The 20,814-nt window shown below is 42.0% G+C and overlaps 1 long non-coding RNA gene across 1 annotated transcript in view; it reads right to left on the reverse strand.

Annotated features, from left to right (window-relative positions):
* Positions 1 to 2,935: 2,935 nt before the first annotated feature.
* Positions 2,936 to 20,814, reverse strand: part of LOC135218648 (uncharacterized) — a 38,970-nt gene continuing 21,091 nt past the window's right edge. The window contains exons 3-4 of the long non-coding RNA XR_010315371.1: positions 9,151 to 9,187; positions 2,936 to 8,863 (exon numbers count right to left, since the gene is read on the reverse strand). This is a non-coding gene — a long non-coding RNA (uncharacterized LOC135218648). The remainder of the gene's footprint in view (positions 8,864 to 9,150; positions 9,188 to 20,814) is intronic.

A 20,814-nucleotide genomic window follows, 5' to 3' on the forward strand; every position in this document is an offset into this window, starting at 1 on the left:
TCCTATGATAATTTCTGGTCCCGAGTTCATTAAACGAGACCAGAAGGTTAAGTTGAGTGTTATCCTTTACATGGAAAGGAACAGAACCCATCAAAATAAGACAGTATCATTCAAGAATGGTTTAAACCCGATTGTAACTGAACCTATACTCCTTTTTTTTTTTTTTTTTTTTTTTTTTTTTTATCTGTCCATCGGCCTGTGGTGTTTTCACATGGTAACACTGCTTCCCGGGCTTTAAATAATTACGCTGTGTAAACTTTAGGTAAATAAAAGGATATTTGGGTGTACATTTGCAACTGAAAAGCGTTTTAATAATTTACTGTATGCGAATTACACCGTTAATATTCGAAATAGGATATTGTTATTATTGTTGAATGTAAGCTGAATGTGACTATCTAAAGCCCCGGACGTAGTGTTACCATACACATACACCACAGGCGGCTGGACAGATGAAAAAAAAAACCGAGTATAGACTCATCAAAGTAAGTCAGTGGGTTCAGTGAAAGATAAAACATCAAATGAGCAGAACCCATTAAAGTAACCCAATGTGATCTAAGTGATGTCTATATCTTTCAGTGGACCAAAACCAGAGCCCATCAACTAAAAGCGGTAGTACGAACATCAATGATCAATCAGAGCTCCCTTAAGCCAAGTCCAAACAAGTGCCACTGGACTATTCTCATTGTAAAATACTGTCTTAGTATTTTCAGAGTAACGGTTATTAAGTCAAGTTATCTCAACTTTTCCATCTCTAAAAATAGAAGCAAGTTTCTAAATCCGGCGATATCACTTGGACTTCCTTACATCTTTCTTAAATCTGTGTTTTAGTATGAGAGTATGTTTAATGTAAGACATGGCTGAATTTCGAGCACTAAATCTAAAGATTAAAGAGATACTGTAATCTTCATTTTCCTTTAAGAAACAATAAAGGAAACATGTAGTACTATGTACTGTAGTTACCGAGTGAAAAGTCCCAAGTGACATCAAGCTCTTACAAGTTCACTGGAATAGATCCTTTGTGCTGTGTTGTAATGAGCATGCAATATTAAATTTCCATGCCAATTATCAAGTCCTTCACCACTGGTAAGGATTAGGACACGAGTAATTAATTAATGAATTTCAGTAGGCTAATCACTGGACATGTTTTCGATGTTCGAAAAAATTAACAGTAATAACAGCCTATTAGTAATGTAACACTCATTACAGTAGATTAACAAAGGAAACTGAGAAAAGGGCTTTTCTTGAGGCCTATGACTAACATTTAGTATTTGTAAGACCCTCCATGCTGGCAGCTTAGCCAAAGAATAGTTTATACAGAAAAAAGAACGAGCAAATCCTTTTTTGTTCAGGGCTGATCCAACACGTTGCTCATCTAGCAGGAATAGGATTAATTAGATTTAATCTAATACATAACATCTTGGTATACTTTCTAATTGGATAAGCTGAAAACTGTCAAATGTTTGTCATTCACTGTTTACTGAAATTTGGGCAGTCACCATAAATGTTTTCTTGTAAATGCTGCACAGCAATGCATGGAAACAAGTACTATGTCACAGGCGGCGTAATTGCATGACTGACCTCGCAAGAATTGATAATTGTATATCTATTTTACATACTGCTTTTTGGAGTACAAATATGTGTTCATTTTATGTAGTTTCCTTATTTAAAGCCCTCAATAAGTTCTGCTTTTGCACCCAATTGCTGCATACTACACAAAATTCTTTCTTCTGATGTAAACCACTGCACTGCCCAACAGGTGACAGTACTGCATTTCAGTCACAAAAAAACCAGACATTCACTTCAAGTGTACTTTTTATGCTGAATACGTAAATGGCACTATAAAAAAAGTAATACTGCTTACTGCGTGATTTGTTTGTATGGTGTTTTTACGTTGCATGGAACCAGTGGTTACTCAGCAAAGGGACCAACGGCTTTACGTGACTTCCGGACCACGTCAAGAGTGAACTTCTATCACCAGAAATACACATCTCTCACTCCTCAATGGAATTGCCGAGAATCGAACCCGCGACCACCGAGGTGAAACGCAAACACCATACCAACCACGCCACTGAGGCGCTACTCTTACTGTGCGAGTACAAAATAGTATGCCTCTCCTTCTTCCCTCCTCCTTCGCCAGCACTAAAGTCAATCCCGTCTGACCATCTCTTTCATTGTTTACATTGCACAAATGCAAATCAATCATCAGTGTCAATCAGCTTTCTATAATTATGAAGCAGTTGTCTGTGCTGGAATGTTAAATTGCATGTAATTAAAACGAATTATTGTCAAAAGAATTTGACATTTAACAATGGCCTTTAACTCCAAGTATGATAATACAATCCTTGTAGTTAGCTGGGAGTGCTCAACATTTCATGTTTCAATTTTGCACTTTATTCAACTAACTGGAATATCTGTGGAGGCCATGTCACTCAAGGACTTCAGATTGCATTGCCTTGCACCATATATTGATCCTATAACCAAACCTCTCGCCCAATTCCAAACCGAAGTTACAAAACCTTGCCTTTATAATGTGTCACAACCTCTTTGGCATTACATTCTACTCTTCAAAACGAAGCTACGGATAACTTTCCTATCTTTATTTATTTTAGTTATCTAGTTTGTACGCTGTTTCATTTCTTTATTTTTTTTTTCTGTTAATTAGAAGCATACTGGGAAAATATATGGCCACTTTACTTAGTCTGCAAAATGTACACTTACTTGTAAAGTAAAAATAGTAAAGCATTTACACAAATCTATTTCAGCACACTATCCATATGCTGTTCGGTATCTTTTTATGATTTGTAGGTGTAACCATACCTACTTTTACAGGAAATAAACTTGTACTATCTGGCATTAACTAACTGATTATATGTTATGCAACTAATAAATACATAACTTGTATGCTCACGATGAGCATGAGCTGGTATGAAGGGAAGGAAGATTTAGCCTGGAATGTGGATGTGGTTTTATTTTTATTTCAATCCATTCTGCTTAGGTGATACACCTCACACTGGAAACTGCTGTGCTGGCAGTCATCTAGTTATACCAGAAGTAATAAGTACAGAGAGAGAGAGAGAGAACCTGCTTGCTTCTGGTGACAGAGGGAACAAGATAAAAGCAGTATCAAAAAAAAAAAAAAAAAAAAACAACAACAACAACACTGCATGAAACATGGATAGTAGTTTGAATTTCGAGGGTGAAATATTTCTTTATTATAATTCATTCTTCACATTCACTATGATGTGAAAGATGAACCCTTACCTTCACTCAAGGAAATCAGATCTCAAAAGCAAATGGCCTTGGACAATGGAAAAAGCAAGAGATAAACAGCTGTCTCAGACTACACCAATGTACTACTTTGCAAGACTCCAAGTACCATAATTTAATAGCACAATACCACAACAAATCATCACATGACTAAACTCCACAAATTCACAATATATCAACAAGTCTCTAGCATCCCACATAAGGAGTGTCTCTTGAGAACTGCTCCTTTTGTCAATACCCAAAAAAAAAGTCAAGTTATACTTTTACAAGACCACCAGACTACCACATGAACACCTTCCAACTACTTCCCCAGAGACATACAGTCAATACAAATCATGGGCAATTCAGTACGACCAACAATTACTGATGAATCTCACAGTAGCAAATACACTTGAGCATCTGTTCTGTATACCTGGTAAGTATGACATCATTGGTCACATTAACGTTACTCAAAAGATTGTTTTTCTAAGTGATTGCTGTGTCCATAAGTGTCCAGTGGAGCAGGTTATAATTTAAATCAATAAATTCAAACTTATCTGATACTGTTACATGTGTTCATGTACCCAAGTTACCAAAAGACCAAAAATTACAAGTCAAAATTGAATACATTTCTTTGGTCAGCATCATGTAAACATAGATCAAACTTATCATTGAAACAAGTCAGTGGCATTTCATTCAGAAATGAATGTTATTTGATAGTTATTTAATGTAATCTAACATTTCAATATACATCAGTATCTGTTAAAAACCTCATGATTCACTTTTTGAAAATCTGTTGTAAAAAAACTTCCTTCCAAATTTAGCAAACATATACGAAAATGGCGAAGTTGCAAGACTTCTCTGTACCCAAATTTTATCATGATTTCCAAGAACTATCTGCGGACTCCTTGTGATAATTTAGCACTTTAACTGGGTACATAAAGTTGTGGTTGTCATTTACCAGCAACTCTTGCCAATTAGAACTGAAAGGGAATAGATGTCTCCCATGAAAAAAGTCGTGTTTTGACAAATTATAAATTCAAATATTGTATTCAATAGAAAACCAACTTGGAGATCATACAAATTAGATAAAAATCACTTTGCTTTGTCACTTGGCTTATTCAAAACTCGTCCAAGTAACAAGACCGAACTTACAGGAATGCTGACCATCTCACCTGAGATGCCCATGTGGGCTCTACAGATAAAAGGTGAAAGGTTACCACTCTTACTGGCATGAAAGAAGATGGCTCTGGCATGGACTTGACATTAAGTTCATAAGAAAACATTGAGACTTTAAGAGGGACTCGTAGGGACTCTGGCCTTGGCAGAAATAAAATCCTTTCAAACATCCGTAATCCTTTCAGGAACATTTTGGGATCCCAGACCTCTGGCGGGAATGACCTCCCTGCTTACCACGTTGAAGTCTTTATTTAGTTTCATTTCTGTATGTCTGTTGAACAAAGAGCCTTGTTTAAATAATGTTCACATGCAATAACAAAATGTACAATATGGTTTGAAACATTAATATTAGATAATTGCCAAATTTGACATAAGCAGGAGCACTCACACCATTCATGAAATTTAACATTTGCTTTTAGACTTAGTGATATGAAGTCCCAAAAAGAACTGGAGTAAGTTTGATCACACAGATTAAGAGCATAAAGCAAAAAAAGTAAATGAAGTTGTATTTTTGCAGTTGTGAAGTATGAAACAAAATAATGAAAGGAAAAGAGGGAATGAAATGAGTAGAAAATTACTATCTACAGATGTGTTAGTACTACATTAACCAAACACAATAAGGCCCTTAAAGGAATGGACTTGACTTCAAACTTGGCAATCTAACCCCCTATGGAAATGGAATTTCCTCACCCATTCTACCCTCCTAGAAAAAAAAAAAATTTTTACCTGTACATATGAAATTCGACTACAATGCATCAAGTAGCAAAGTGTACTGGAAAGCCAGTAACTCAAATTTGGCCCCCACCTCTCTCTCTCTCTCTCTCTCTCTCAAATTCACTTTCATTTATCCACTTAATTTAACATGCTCTCTCTCTCAACTCACTTATTACTTTCATTATTCACTTAATTTAATGTACTCTCTCTCTCAACTCACTTATTCGCTTCCATTTATCCTCTTAATGTGCTCTCTCTCTCTCTCTCTCTCTTATAGTGTAATTAAATATGCAAGCAAAATCAGACAGACTGTGAAAGAAAAATTCAATGTTCAGTGATAAAACTCAAAACCCAAATGAACACAAGATAAAATCATATATTAACAGAACATAATGGAATATAAATAAAAGCTAAACAAATTAAGTTATTTATTTTCATTTTCTTGCAAAGTAAAATTATGAATGCAGATAAAAAATCTGTTATACCTATGGGACGAGGAAGCTGGACAAAAACAAATGAATAACAAACCCATGAACCAAGAGAGTTGAAAGACTACAAATTATCTGACAATATACTGATAACTTTGTGCACATGAAAAATGTTCACTCCAGATTCAGAAAACTTATTTAAAAGTAGCATGTTTTAACAAAACATTTTCAGATCTCTGGTATGATGGTAGGCTAGCTGTTATAAAGAAATGATTGGAAGTGAATTTAAAGTTTGGCTCTGTTAAAAAATGTGATGTGTAAACTTTTTCATGGTTTGGGTCCTAAAGTTGTCTGTTTCTCTGTAATATGACTTTGCAACATCTCAAGTTACTCATCAGAGTTAAAGACATTTGTTATAGTTGCTACAGTTGAAATGTTATTGAATGAAAAGGCCAATCTAATAATTCGACTTATCAGAAAAATGGCTACAATTTCCAACAACAAATCAACTCATTGGAACTCAAACTTATAAATGAAGCATCAAAAACCACCCACAGTCACATTTTTACTTATCAATGAAGAGAGAAAATGAGAGCAAAATAGTGCAATCCAGATAAAGTTAGAAAACGGCTTTTGAAAGCGAGAAAAAACTAAGGGGTACAGTAGAAAAGTAAAAGATAAAAACATAATGGAATGAAGCTGAATCTGAACTGCACTGCAAAATAATTTGGTGCCACCTACAAGGGATCTTGAAGGGCAATAGCTCACCGTGCGACTGAAACTCTCTATTGGCAGCAACAGTCGTGGCATATATCACAAGGGTTAAGAGTTTCTATAACCAACATGGAAGAATCCCTTTGTAAAACAAAACAAATAACTTATTGATAAAGGAGTAACACAAGATAAGAAGCATGCAAACTACAATATGCAAGAACAAATGAATGCTAATTAAGGGATTTCTTTTGTAACAAGTACATTTTCCTAATTAGCATGAGATAGGTATCCTGCTTATGTTTACAAAAGTGTTCTTGAAAAGGAGATAAAGTAGGTACAGTTTATAAAAATAGCATAATTTTAAAGAAACATCAAAAGTGACTGAAAACTGTCAGTAGTAATGCACAGACAGTATTACTTCAATGACAAAAATAAAAAATTTTAAGATTTCTTTAAAAAGAATGCTTTACCGATGTTTAAAGAGAACCATAGCTGTCATTCAGTAAGAATCAACAATCATAGGAAATATTACATATCATATTACTCCAACCCAACCCCCGCCTCTCTCTATTATTTTCACAATAATAATTTGCATTTTAATGTTACTTGAACTGCACAAACTGGGGAAGAATTAACAAAGGTTACATAATTAGATCCCAATCACAAACACCTATCTGAGGTTAACTGCTCAAAGGAATTAAGGTAACAGAGCAACATATCTATCACATCTTAAATAATCATAAAAAAGTTCTGCATATTTATAAGTTACTTTTGTTAACATTAAGCAATTGGTTGTAACATCATAATTATTTACATTTGGCAAATTGAACAGCCACGTGCATCTGCAATAACAAGCACTGACCTACGCCCATAGTGATCATTCGTACCTGGAAATTTAACAAGCAGTTGTGCCTAGAAAGTCGACAATTATTTTCTAATGATAACTATGGCTCTCTAAAAATAAACTTCAAACACATTACCTCATTCATAATTAATTTCCTCAAGCAATAAACATACAAGATTATCTTCTAAATTATTCTGGGTGCAATTCACCTCTCTCATAAGCCATATAAAATGAGAAGATGTAGGCAGAAGGCTAATAACAAACCTTACTAAATATTAAGACAAACCACAAAACTTCCCTGTAAGCATCAATGTGCCATAATGAGGTACAAAAGGTGCTAAGTGATGTACAATGTGGGTACGAAGTGGGATTCTCAGCATTTCTGATGAATGGATTCATAGTATTCTTATCTGAATTTAAAATCAAAACCAAAGAAGTGACAGATGTAAGTATATATCTTTGACATAAGCTTTTGTGAATGTTAACCGAATTTAAATTTGAAAATATCACTTTACCTTTAATGTGAAATAAGAAGCGTACAATATCGTGTTGGTAATTAACAAGGTATAAAGTTCTTTCAAGGGTAATATGGCTAAATAATACTAAAATGGGGAAATTGTGTTCAGAGATATACATACATTCAACGATAATTAGCTAAATGTATCACATTTGGAGGATACATTATTCAAGAGTGAAATAAGAAGGATGATAGGATACCATATTTGGGAATGGAATGTGGAGTATGAGAGGAAACCCTGTCTAGAAATGAATATTTATGATGATGGGTTATCCAGTTTGGGTATGGTATATGGAGGATACAATACCCTGTTTGGGAATGGAATCTGGAGGTTGATGGGATACCATGTTTGGGAAGGGGATATGGAGGATGATAGGGCGCCTTGTTTAGGATGGAGACACGTAGGATAAGAGGATACTCCGGAAATGGAATGGGGGGATAGGAGGATACTCTTGTTTGAGAATGGAATGTCAAGAATTATGGGACACTGCTTGGGAATAGATTGTGAAGAATGATAGGATAGCCCGTTTGGGAATGGAATATGGAGGATAAGATTCCTTGTCTATGAATGGAATCCTTGAGGATGATGGGATACCCTATTTGGGAGTGGAACAAGTAGGATGATAGGACACCCTGTATGGGAATGGGATGTAGAGTATGATAGGATTCCATTTTTGGGAATGGGATGTGAAGAATGAGAGGATTCCTTATTTGGGAATGATATATGGAGGAAGGGAGGGCACCCATTTTGGAAACGGAAAGGAAATGAAGGAAAGGTACCCTACCTTCTTAGGAGTGGACATGAACTAGACATTGAAGATCCACATAAATAGATTGATGGAGGAGCAGAAAACAATGAATGAGTCACAGATTGTCAACTATGCTCAGGGCATTACATGTACAAGGGAGTGATATATGGAAGTGTCTGGAGGAACTTATAATGTGTCACAGTCGGGACCTAGAGTCACTTAAGTGTGGTTGACAGTGTTGGTAACATTTTAACGAAGAGATGATCAGCTGCGTCAAGTTTTTCTTTCAAGGACAACACCGACCACCATGAAGTTGTTGATATGATTTCATAAACTAAACGAAGAGCAGTGCTGTATCTTTTCCATCATTTTGCTGAACTTCTTCAAGTGAGAGGATGTTTTATAAAATCCCTTTCCTCTGGGAAATTCACATTTGTTTCTTCATTCATGAGACTGCGCGGTGAACCTCTGCCTTAGAACGGAGGAAAAGAAGGAAAATGTAAGTCAAAACAAATCAGTTTCTATTTCAGTTCAATTTGGCTAACAGCTAGAGCCTTTTAATATCAAATAATTCCAAACAACTCAGTAATTTATCTCTGACTGAGATACCTGACCATATTTCCTGTTATTCAAAGTCTTTATTTAACTGTCTAGGATGCAGTTATAGTACATGCTATCATCATCAAATATATTTCACAGACATAGTATCCATACCTATATATCAAAATGACAATGTTCATAGAAAAAACTAAGACATACCTCCCAAAATCCTGTCATTTTCATCTTCCTCAAAATTCTGAAACAATGAATAACAACAATAATAATAATAATAATAATAATAATAATAATAATAATAATAATAAGATATTGTTATGATACAATAAAGTTTGTTCATACTTACCTGGCAGATATATATATAGCTGTAATCTCCTAAGTCCGACAGAATTTTCAAAACTCCCGGCACACGCAGTGGTCGGCCCAGTGGTAGTATCCCCATTCCGCGCTGGGAGGCGGGCGTAAGGAACCATTCCCATTTTCTGTCAGATTTTTCTAGTGCCACTGTCTCCTGAGGGAGGTGGGTGGGCACTTTGATTATATATATCTGCCAGGTAAGTATGAACAAAACTTTATTGTATCATAACAATATCATTTTGTTCATGAATCTACCTGCCAGATATATATATAGCTGAATCCCACCTGTGGAGGAAGGGGGAGACAGATTCGATTTTGGGAAACAATTTCATATATATGATTGATATTTTGGTTCCTTAACTGTTAGCATATGCTGACTTCGTGAGTACCGTCACCCAAGTCTGCTTCTGCTTTACTAGAGACTCCAGTAGGTAGTGACCTGGTGAAGCTGTTGAGTTCTAGAGGATCTGTCAACGGGGCGTGACCACAATGCAACTAGATCCTATATTATAGACCTCCAATTTCGGTACTGCATTCCTAGAGGTGCCAGCAAGGACGTGACCTGTGTAGCTGGTGCGCTCTAATGAACTGTCACGGGGAGCGTGACCACAATGTGACAGATCATATAGGTGTTGTTTAGACACCGAATGCTGTTAATGCTTCACTGGAGGTGCCAGCAAGGACGTGACCTATGTAGCTGGTGCGCTCCAGATGATTTGTCAAGGGGGCGGGGTGGGGCTGACCACACTGTGACAAAAACATTTTACCCTACTATGAGGGCGAAGCAAAAACATTACCACCTGACCTAGCCTATATGGTTAAACTTCGTATAACCAAGGCTAATGGAGGGAAGTCCGCCTAAGGCGGCCTACCCAAGCACCACAAAAACTAAACACCTACATAAACATAATAAAAACAAAAAATAAAAAGAAATAAAATTAAAAAGTCCAAACTAACATATTATTTTCTAAATGATAGGAAGAGTGCTACTCTCTGTCCCCAGTATAGTGTCTGCTGCGACATATGGGCCCAAAGAGTAGCAGTTCTCGTATGTAATCCTCACCTCCCGAAGGTAGTGAGAGGCAAACACTGAATTACAACGCCAAAATGTGGCATTCAAGATGTCATTGAGTGCCATGTTCTTTTGGAAGGCTACCGACGTAGAAATAGCCCACCATCATGCGCATTCACCTTCAACACTTTCATATCACTGTCTTGACAGGATGAATGCACTTCCTTGATGGTGTCCCTCAAGAAAAAAGCCAAAGCATTCTTTGACATTGGTAAACTTGGCTTCCTGACCGAACACCACAAGTTATCAGAAGGACCTCTTATAAACCTTGGTTCCTATCTTTTCAGACAGAGGGTTAACTTCCAAGCTATTGCTTAGGAGTCTGCTTCGTCTCAAGAGCCTCAGCGAGGATGTGACCTATGGGTAAGAGTTCTTGTGGGTCTGCCGATGGGGTCTTATCCACTTAATCGGCAGAGCCTAACTGGCATTTGTCCAATGGGTGCTAATCCACTCATATGACCATATACCTAGGCCTATTAGCATAATTAAGAGGCAACAACACCGATCCCGATCACCTGATCCTAACACGAGGGTTGGAGCGCTTAATTTGAAAAGAGTTATCCCCAAACTCCTTCAAAAACAAAAACCCCAATAAAAATCACTAAGTTGAACTAAAAATTAACTCACTAGTTAAGGATCAGTGTCGGCTCCCTATCCCAGCAACGTATCCGCAGACATGAATAACCAAGAGAAAAGGATCTCTTGTAGGTTAAATTGACATCCTTCGTGTAATGGGAGGTCAACACAGAATTGCATCTCCCATAAGTGACAGCTCATATGTCCTTTATGACATATTGTTATGGAACCAAGAAGAATTCATAAAAGCTCGCACTTCATGCATAGGTTCGAATGGACTGGACATGAGGAACTTCAGAACTACATCCAAGTTCCAAGACAGCAACTTGGGTTGTTGAACCTTCATTGTTTCGAAAGATCTCAAGAGATCGTGAAGGTCTCTGTTGTCCGCCAAGTCCAGGCCTCTGTGCCTAAAGACAACTAAAAGCACACTCTTATAACCCTTGATTGTAGAGACTGCAAGTTTTAGATCCCTTCTCAAAAAAGGAAGTCAGCAATCTGGCTCACAAAGGTCGTGGTGGAGGAAATGCCGTTCTTCTTGCACCAACTCCTGAAGACTGTCCACTTCGATTGGTACACTGCGTTGGAAAACGCTCTTCTTGCACTGGCGATAGCTTTCGCCATTGACGTATAAAAGCCTCTCGCTCTGGCCAACTTTTGGATAGTCTGAATGCAGTCAGACTCAGAGTGAAGAGGCTTCTGTGGTACCTCTCGAAGTGGGGCTGTCTGAGTAGATCTGTCCTTACTGGAAGCGTCCTCGGGAAGTCTACTACGAAGGCCATGACCTCTGTGACCACTCTCTCGCAGGCCAGAACGGGGCGAACAAGTCATTCTCGTCCCTTCCGACGCCGCAAACTTTCTCATGACTTCCCCTAAGATCTTGAACGGGGAAAGGCGTACAGGTCCATCCCCGTCCAGTCCCAGAGAAGTGTGTCTATCGTCACTGCAGCTGGGTCGAATACTGGGGAGCAGTACAGTGGAAGCCTCTTCGATCTGGACGTCGCAAAGATATCCACGAGCGGACGTCCCCATAACCCCCACAGCTCTTGGCATACCTCCTGATGCAGAGTCTACTCGGTTGGCAGAAGTTGACCTCGTCTGCTGAGGAGATCTGCCCAGACGTTCTCTACTCCTGCTACAAACTTCGTAAGGAGCATGACGTCCAGTGCCCTTGCCCACAGCAAGATCTCCTTTGCCAGACCAAAAAGGGACCGAGACTGTGTTCCTCCCTACTTCTTCAAGTACTCCAGAGCTGTGATGTTGTCTGAGTTGACTTGGACTATTCGATGAGAGACTTTTTCTTGGAAAAACTGGAGAGCTAAAAAGATGGCTGCCATTTCCTTTAGGTTTATGTGCCAGGACACCCGTTCCCCTCTCCAGGTGCCTGACACTTCTCTCCCCTAATGATGCTCCCCATCCCGTGGTGGACGCGTCGGAGAACAACACTAGGTCGGGGCTCTGAAGCTTGAGAGACACGCCCTCCGACAGCTACACTGGATCTAGCCAACATTTCAAGTGATGTTTTACCTCTCCTGAAATTTCCAAGATCATGTGTAGATTCTTGTTTTCTTTCCAATTGTACTTGAGAAAAAATTATAACAGTCTGAGGTGCAGTCTCCCCAAGGAAACAAACATGATATTGTCATGTTACAATAAAGTTTTATACATACTTACCTGACATATATATACTTAGCTATAGACTCCGTCGTCTCCGACAGAATTTCAAATTTCGCGGCACACGCTACCGGTAGGTCAGGTGATCTACCGCCCTGCCCTGGGTGGCAGGACTAGGAACCATTCCCGTTTTCTAATCAGAATTCTTCTCTTCCACCTGTCTCCTGCGGGGAGGCTGGGTGGGCCATTAATCGTATATATCTGTCAGGTAAGTATGTATAAAACTTTATTGTAACATGACAATATAATTTTTATACAATCAACTTCCCTGCCAGATATATACTTAGCTGATTAGCACCCATTGGTGGTGGGTAAGAGACAGCTAGCTACTGAAATAGACAGGTAAACAACATATGTTGTAGGTATTAATAAACCTTGGTTCCTACCTTATTAGGCTGAAGACTTCGCGGCTACTGCCTTGGAGTCTGCTTAGCCTCAAGAGCCTCAGCGAGATATTGATCTATGGCTAAGAGTTCTTGTGGGTCTGCCAAATGGGGTCCTTATCCACTTACTCGGCAGAGCCTAAGTGCCTTTGTCATGGGTGCTATTTCCACTACATGACAATACACCTTGTTCAAGGAGCACAAAACCGATCCCGATCACCTGATCCTAACATCCATGTTAGTTTCTAAGATTGTAAGGAGTTATCCCGAAACTCCTTACAAACACCAAAAACTCGAAACATAAATACACTTTCATTACAAAATATACAAAAAAAAAATTTTGTACTCCCCTACTAGGCCATACATACCCTTGATCCCCTAACAGCAATGACACTATGCTCCCGTGCGACAATTAGTGAGCTTGCTAATAGAAAACCAAGCACATATCTGACAAGAGGGTTTATGTACGATAAAAACACAAAATTAAGGATCAGTCTTTGCTCCAAGACCCAGCAATGTATCTGCTGATACAAAAGGACCTAGCGAGAAGCACTTCTCATAGGTCACTCTCACCTCCTTCAGATAATGATCAAACACTGAATTGCACCTCCATAGTAGTTCTCAATGATATTTTTTAGAGACATATTCTTTTGGAACGCCAAAGACGTTGCTACTGCCCTCACTTCATGGGTCTTGACTTTTTAGAAGACCGAAGGATTCCTCCGAGCAGTTCTTGTGAGCGTCCGTAACTACGCTTCTCACAAAGAAAGCCAAGGCGTTCTTGGACATGAGTCTTTTGGGGTTCTTCACCGCACACCAAAGACCTTGTTGACAAGCTCCCATCTGTCTCTTCCTCTCTAAATAATATTTAAGAGCTCTCACTGGACAGAGAGACCTCTCTATCTCTCTGCCTACTAGGTTAGATAGGCCTTTTACCTCAAAACTTCTGGGGCCAAGGCGGTTTTGACGGGTTTTCGTTCTTGCCAGAAAACATTGTCTGGGAAAGAAATCAGGATAGGCAGTCATCCTCCTTTGAACCCCACCGTGGAATCCAGAGCATGCAATTCGCTCGTCCTCTTGGCTGTAGCGAGAGCCACCAGGAACAAGCATTTGCCTAGTGAACCGTCGCGGAAGGAAGCCAGATGTAAAGGCTCGAATTTATCCGATGAAAGGAATTTCAGGACCACGTCTAGATTCCAACTAGGTGTTCTAGGAGTAGCTGCACCTTTGAAGTCTCAAAAGATCTAATTAGATCGTGTAGATCTTTGTTGCTTGCAATGTCTAGGCCTCGATTCCTAAATACTGAAGACAGCATGCTTCTGTATCCCTTTATTGTTGAGACAGATAGGTGTGATTCCTCTCTCAGAAAGAGGAGGAAATCGGCAATATTCACTATAGAGGTACTGGAGGAGGACAGCTTTTGACCCTTACACCACCTCCTAAAGACTTCCCACTTTGATTGGTATACTCTTCTCGTCGAAGCTCTGCGGGCTCTAGCGATAGAGCATGCAGCCTTGCGAGAAAAACCCCTCGCTCTGACAAGTCTTTCGATAGTCGAAAGGCAGTCAGAGCGAGACCTGGGAGGTTGTGATGAAACCTCTCGAAGTGGGGTTGTCTGAGTAGATCTGGTCTGTTTGGAAGCGATCTGGGGAAGTCCACTATCCACTCCAGTACCTCCGTGAACCATTCCTGGGCTGGCCCAAAATGGGGCTATTAGCGTCAACTTCGTGTTCTTCGAAGCTACGAACTTCCTGAGCACTTCCCCCATGATCTTGAACGGGGGAAAGGCGTATGCGTCCACACCCCGACCAATCCAGGAGGAAACGCGTCTATTGCGAAGGCTCTCGGATCTTCCACTAGAGAGCAAAATATCTCTATTCTTTTGGAGAGGAATGTCGCAAACAGGTCTATGTGAGGTCTCCCCCACAGGGACCAAAGACTTCGACACACTTCTTCGTGTAGAGTCCATTCTGTGGGAAGGACCTGATTCCTCCTGCTCAGTCTGTCCGCTCTCACATTCTTGATCCCTTGAACAAACCTTGTGAGGAGAGTTATGCCTCTTTCTTCCGTCCGGTTAACAGGTGTCTTGTTAACTGATAGGGAGAAAGAGTGCGTGCCTCCTTGCGTTGCGTATGTAAGCCAGAGCTGTGGTGTTGTCCGAGTTTATCTGTATCACCCCGCCTCTGACTATCTCTTCGAAGAACTTTAAGGCTAGGTGTATGGCCACTAGTTCCTTGCAATTGATGTGCCAGACACCTGTTTCCTTTGTCCAGGTGCCTGACACCTCCCCTTGCTCCTAGCGTCGCTCCCCATCCCGACTCCGAAGCGTCGGTATAAACACTGTCTGGGTTCTGCAGGGCAAGCGATACGCCCTCGTTCTTTTGAAGAGGAGGGATCCACCACTTCAAATGATCTTTTACCTCTTGTGGAAGTTGGAAGATGTCCGAGAGTTGTCCCGTCTTCCAACTCCACACCTCTTTGAGGAAAAACTGAAGAGGGCGAAGGTGAAGTCTCCCCAGAGAGAAGAACTTTTCTAGTGAGGACAGGGTCCCTAAAAGGCTCAGGTAATCCCTCGCTGAACTGTTTTTTCTCTCTAAGAAGCTCGAGATTCTCGACAAACCTCGAGTGATTCTTTCTCGCGAAGGATATACTCGAAAACCCCGAGAATCCATCTGAATCCCCAGATAGACCAAGTTCTGGCTGGGGATCAGCTGTGACTTCTCGAGGTTTGTTACGAGCAATCCTAGGGCGAATCTATCATGTTCCTTGTTACTGATAAGTCCTCCAAGCACTGAATCTCCGACTTGGCCCTGATCAGCCAGTCGTCAAGTAGAGGGAGATGTTTATTCCCTCTAGTGAAGCCATCTTTGCCACATTCGCCCTCATGTGGTGAATACTTGCGGAGCTGTAGACAGACCGAAGCACAGAGCCCTGAACTGAAAGATCTTGTCTCCTATTACGAAACGAAGATATTTCTTTGACAAATGGTGAATGGGAACGTGGAAATATGCGTCTTGCAAGTCCAGAGAGACCATCCAGTCTCCTGGACGAAGAGCCGACATTACTGAGGCGGACGTTTCCATGCGAAACTTCTTTTTCTGAACAAAGCGTTCAGAGCGCTTACGTCCAGAACTGGTCTCCCACCCCCCCGATGCCTTTGGTACTAGAAAAAAGGCGATTGTAAAATCCCGGGGAGTGTGGATCCTGCACAAGTTCGATGGCCTCTTTTTCCCACATTTGTTCCACCATTTGAAGGAGAGTCTTTCTCATTACCGGGTCTCTGTACCTCGCTGACAGTTCCCGAGGCGTAGATGTTAGGGGAGGGCTGTTGTCGAAGGGGATTACATATCCTTCTTTAGGACCGACACTGACCAAGGGTCGGCTCCCCTTTTTGCCCATACTCCTGCAAAGTTCAGGAGTCTGGCACCCACTGGTGCTTGAAGGAGCAACAAGTCACTTCGATTTCTTGAAGGCCTAAAGGAAGACCTTCCTCTCTTATCAGAGCTCTTCTTTCTGGCAGGGGGACGAGCCGCTGTACCTCCACGAAAGGGCTGACTGAGGAGGACGAGAGTCCTTCTTAATCGCCGACACTACAGGGCGTCCTTTCTTGGACGTTTGTTTTAGTAGGTCTTGTGTCGCCTTCTCAGTTAGCGAGCGAGATATATCCTTCACTAACTGAGAAGGAAACAGATGATCCGATAGAGGGGCGAACAATAAAGCAGTCCTCTGGCTCGGAGAAACCCCTTTCGATAATAGGGATCCATATACTGATCTCTTTTTCAGGAGACCAGCACCAAAAAGGGAAGCCACTTCACCCGAACCGTCCTGTACTGCCTTGTCCATGCAGGACAGGACGCTATGGAGAATCTCTGGGTTTTTAAGAAACTCCGGATCCTTAGATTTGTTGGCCAGAACTCCGAGTGACCAATCCAGAAAGTTGAACACCTCTAAAGTGACAAAAAGTCCCTTTAGAAAGTGGTTTCAAAACACTCTTGAAGTGCTCCACGTCGCTCTGACCGATCCTAAGGAGTGACGTCTAGAGGCCTCCACTAAATTGGAAAAGTCGGCATCTGCAGAGGCAGGTAGAGAAAGACCCATAGTCTCTCCTGTCCCATACCAAATACCTCTCTTTCCATGTAGTTTGGAAGGAGGCATGCAGAATACCGTCTTTCCTAACTCCTTCTTCTTGTCCATCCAAGAATCTAAAGAATGGAGTGCCTTCTTCATCGATATAGCAGGCTTCATTTTCAAAAAGGCCGAAGATTTTGCCGTAGCCGAGCTCGAAAAGAGAGAACGAGGAGAAGGAGGAGCCGCCGGACCTAAAAGAACTCTCCAAATTCTTGAAGCATAATGAGGCTAAGACTTTATAACTCGATAGTCCCTCATTAGCAGGAGGTTCGTCATCAGACAACTCGTCTAACCCTCGATCAGACGAAGGAGAAAGTTCACGTTTGGAGGGAGAGTCCTTCCAAGACCTCCTATGCTCTGAACGGAGAGGAGCTCCTATTTGGAGAAGAGTCATAAACTCCAGGAACGAGTCTCCGACTCCTGCCTCCTGGCTCTTGACTCTTGCCTCCTGACTCCTGCCTCCTGGCTCCTGACTCCTGCCTCCTGACTCCGGACTCCTGCCTCCTGACTCCGGACTCCTGGCTCCTGCCTCCTGACTCCTGCCTCTTGGCTCCTGGCTCCTGCCTCTTGACTCCTGCCTCCTGGCTCTTGCCTCCTGGCTCCTGCCTCCTGCCTGGATGCCTCTACACTCCTGGCTCTGGGCTCCTGCCTCCTGGTTGACTCCTCACTCCTGGCTCTTGGCTCCTGCCTCCTGGGTGACTCCTCACTCCTGGCCGGTGCCAGACGTCTGATCGGTTCATCCAGGTTCGTACAGGAAACCTCACCTCGAGTAGGAGTATCGATCCTGGCGGCAGATACCTCCATACGTCTGGAGGATCTTTTGATCGGAAGGGAAGAGTCTTTCCTTCTAGGAGGCTCCTTTGATAGAACTCCTACAAAAGACGAAATCTGCTCTTGCATCGCCATCATGAATCTCTTCGTAGCCTCCTCTTTATCCTCTTCGGGAGGAGGGGAAGGAGGAGGGGAGGAGTCCATAGCCTCCACCTCCTGCCTCCTTCTCACTCTGGTTGAAAGAATGGCTCTTCTTGCCTTCTTCACTCCCGAGGGAGACTCCTCAGGGAAGTTTTCTGGGCTCGAATCAATAGTCGGAGCCTTCCAACTCCTCTTGAGTGGCCGAGATCGATCGGAATCTCTCCAATCACGTCTCGGAGATGAAGATCCCGACGACGAAAAACACTCACGCAGGACGCTTTTACAATAGCGATCCTTGGCAGTCTGGGGTGTCACAGAAACCGCCGAAGGGACACCTGATCGGTGGGGATTCTCCACAACCTCCTTTCGGTTTTCGACAATTCCTTTCCTCTGGGCTGGGATGTGAGCTTGGAAGAGGTCTAGACCTAGGAGCGTTGCTGAGCCGACCAGATGCCCCCTCCACTACACTGGGGACACTCTTATCACTGTTCCACTGAATAATCACTAGCCTTACCTTGTAATGGCAGCCATTTTGTTTTCCATCAACTTGAAGGCTGCTTTTAGATCCGCAAGTTCTTTTGCTGGATCTACAGGTTCTGCAATAGGAGAAGGGGCTGCAATGGAAGGAGAGTAGCAATACTTACCCTTGGGGAAGATCCCAAGCTAGGAATTAGTTCAGATCTAGAACTACTTAAACTTCTATAAGAAGCCTTCCTCACTCTTTCTCTCTCTAACTTTTTTAAATAATTAGTTAGATTCTTCCATTCGTTCTCACTCAAGTTCTCACATTCCTTACAAGTATTAGTAAAAGAACATTCATACTCCCTGCAACCCTTGCATACCGTGTGAGGGTCTACCGAAGCTTTCGGCAACCTCACCTTACAGCCTACATTCACACAACGTCTCACAACCATTCCAGAGTCAGACATTATTAAAGAAAATTCCAAAATCAAGTCCACAAAACAGTCCACAAAAGCGTATGCCAATCCAACAATCCAGATACGTCACCAAAAGTCGGTCAAGAAGATCAATTGCCGGGTGAAAAAAGAAAACCAGTCGAGAGGAACCAACAACAATGTTGATGGTCCGGGCGACAGAAGAATTCTGATTAGAAAACGGGAATGGTTCCTAGTCCTGCCACCCAGGGCAGGGCGGTAGATCACCTGACCTACCGGTAGCGTGTGCCGCGAAATTTGAAATTCTGTCGGAGACGACGGAGTCTATAGCTAAGTATATATCTGGCAGGGAAGTTGAATGTATAAAATTCTCCAGCAAGGAAATGGTCCCCAGTTAGACTCATCCATTCCCTCACCGAGCACGAATCTTTCCTTAGGAAGGCTGACACTTTGTCTAAGCCTTGCTCTGATGTCCCTGGGACGGAAAAGCTCGAAAAGCCACTGAATCCATCTGAATCCCCAGATACACGATGGATTGGGTTGGGATCAGATGTGACTTTTCGAAATTCACCAGTAGTCCCAGGGACTTCACCAACGATTAAGTTGTTTGAAAATCCTTCAGACACCGCGTTTGAGTGGAGGCATGAATGAGCCAGTCGTCCTTCGAAGATAACAATTGCGAAGGAGGAGACTGAGGGGCCACAGGTTGAAACTATTCTTTAAAAGAGGCTCGAAGCCATCGAACCAAGACCTCTTCTTCTTCTCAACTGACACACGTTCGGGAAGATGGTAACCGTGCTCTCTAGACAACCTCTGGAGAGCTGCATGAAATCTAGAGAGCAAGGCAACTGGCGAAAGAGCGGAACGAGGAGAAGGAGAAGGGGACTGCCTGGACTCTTGATTGGCAGCCTATCATCCTTCCTCTCGCGATGTGGCTTTGCCTTTCTCACTGCAATCAACGAAACAAGTTGTTGTTGCAAAGACACAATCATCCTTTTCGATGGAGAACATTCCTTCTCAGGCAAAGGGCTGATCCTTTGAGAAGACGATGGGCGAGGGGAAGCCCTCCTCCTTCTCACATGGACCGCCGAGGATATATCTTTGAAGCGACCGAAGCGCTCAAAAGCATACTCGTCGGAAGACGTCCTCTCCGGTGAAGATCGCAACACAGCAGAAAAGAGAGAGGACGTGAAGCGTTCCCCTCCCTGAGACCAAAGACGAAGGCCGCTTGTGCGACATACATCATACATCTTAGCTCTCTTTTACGGCGGAAAGTCTTCCAATTGCCCAGGAGACGACCGCAAAGCAGAAGGAGCTAACGGACGAGAAGCGTCCCCCTCCGAGGAACCAAAGAAACGACGGCCGCCGTGCGACTAAATACGTCTTCGTTCTCCTCAGAGGGAGCGAGACCCTCCGAGAGTTTCCAACTCCTGCGCGGGAGGTAACGGTCTCTGAAGACAAAAGTAATCTTTCATGATTCGAATTCTATGAGATTATGAGCCAAGACATCACCTATAGACGAATCTTGACTATGAGAGATGTTCAGAATCATTTCTAGATCATCTATGCTATTCCAGTTTTTCTGCAGGAAAAACTGGAGAGGTGTGAATTTCAGTCTATTCAGGGAAAACAAACTTCTCCAGCGAGGAAATGGTCCCCTGCAATTCATTCATTCCCTCACCGAGCATGTTTCCTTCCCTAATAAGGCTGCGTTTCACTTAAACAGGAGTAATCTGAAGACACTGTAGAAGATTGTTCATTTGTTTCTTCCTAAAAGTCTCCTTCCTGAGATCCATTACTATTCTCTGATTCTCGGCGAATGTCTGAAGAAGCATTACGTTGTGCGTCCAGCCAAGCGTCCAGCCGAGCG

Source organism: Macrobrachium nipponense, chromosome 9 (assembly GCF_015104395.2).
Source record: "Macrobrachium nipponense isolate FS-2020 chromosome 9, ASM1510439v2, whole genome shotgun sequence".
NCBI lineage: Eukaryota > Metazoa > Arthropoda > Malacostraca > Decapoda > Palaemonidae > Macrobrachium > Macrobrachium nipponense.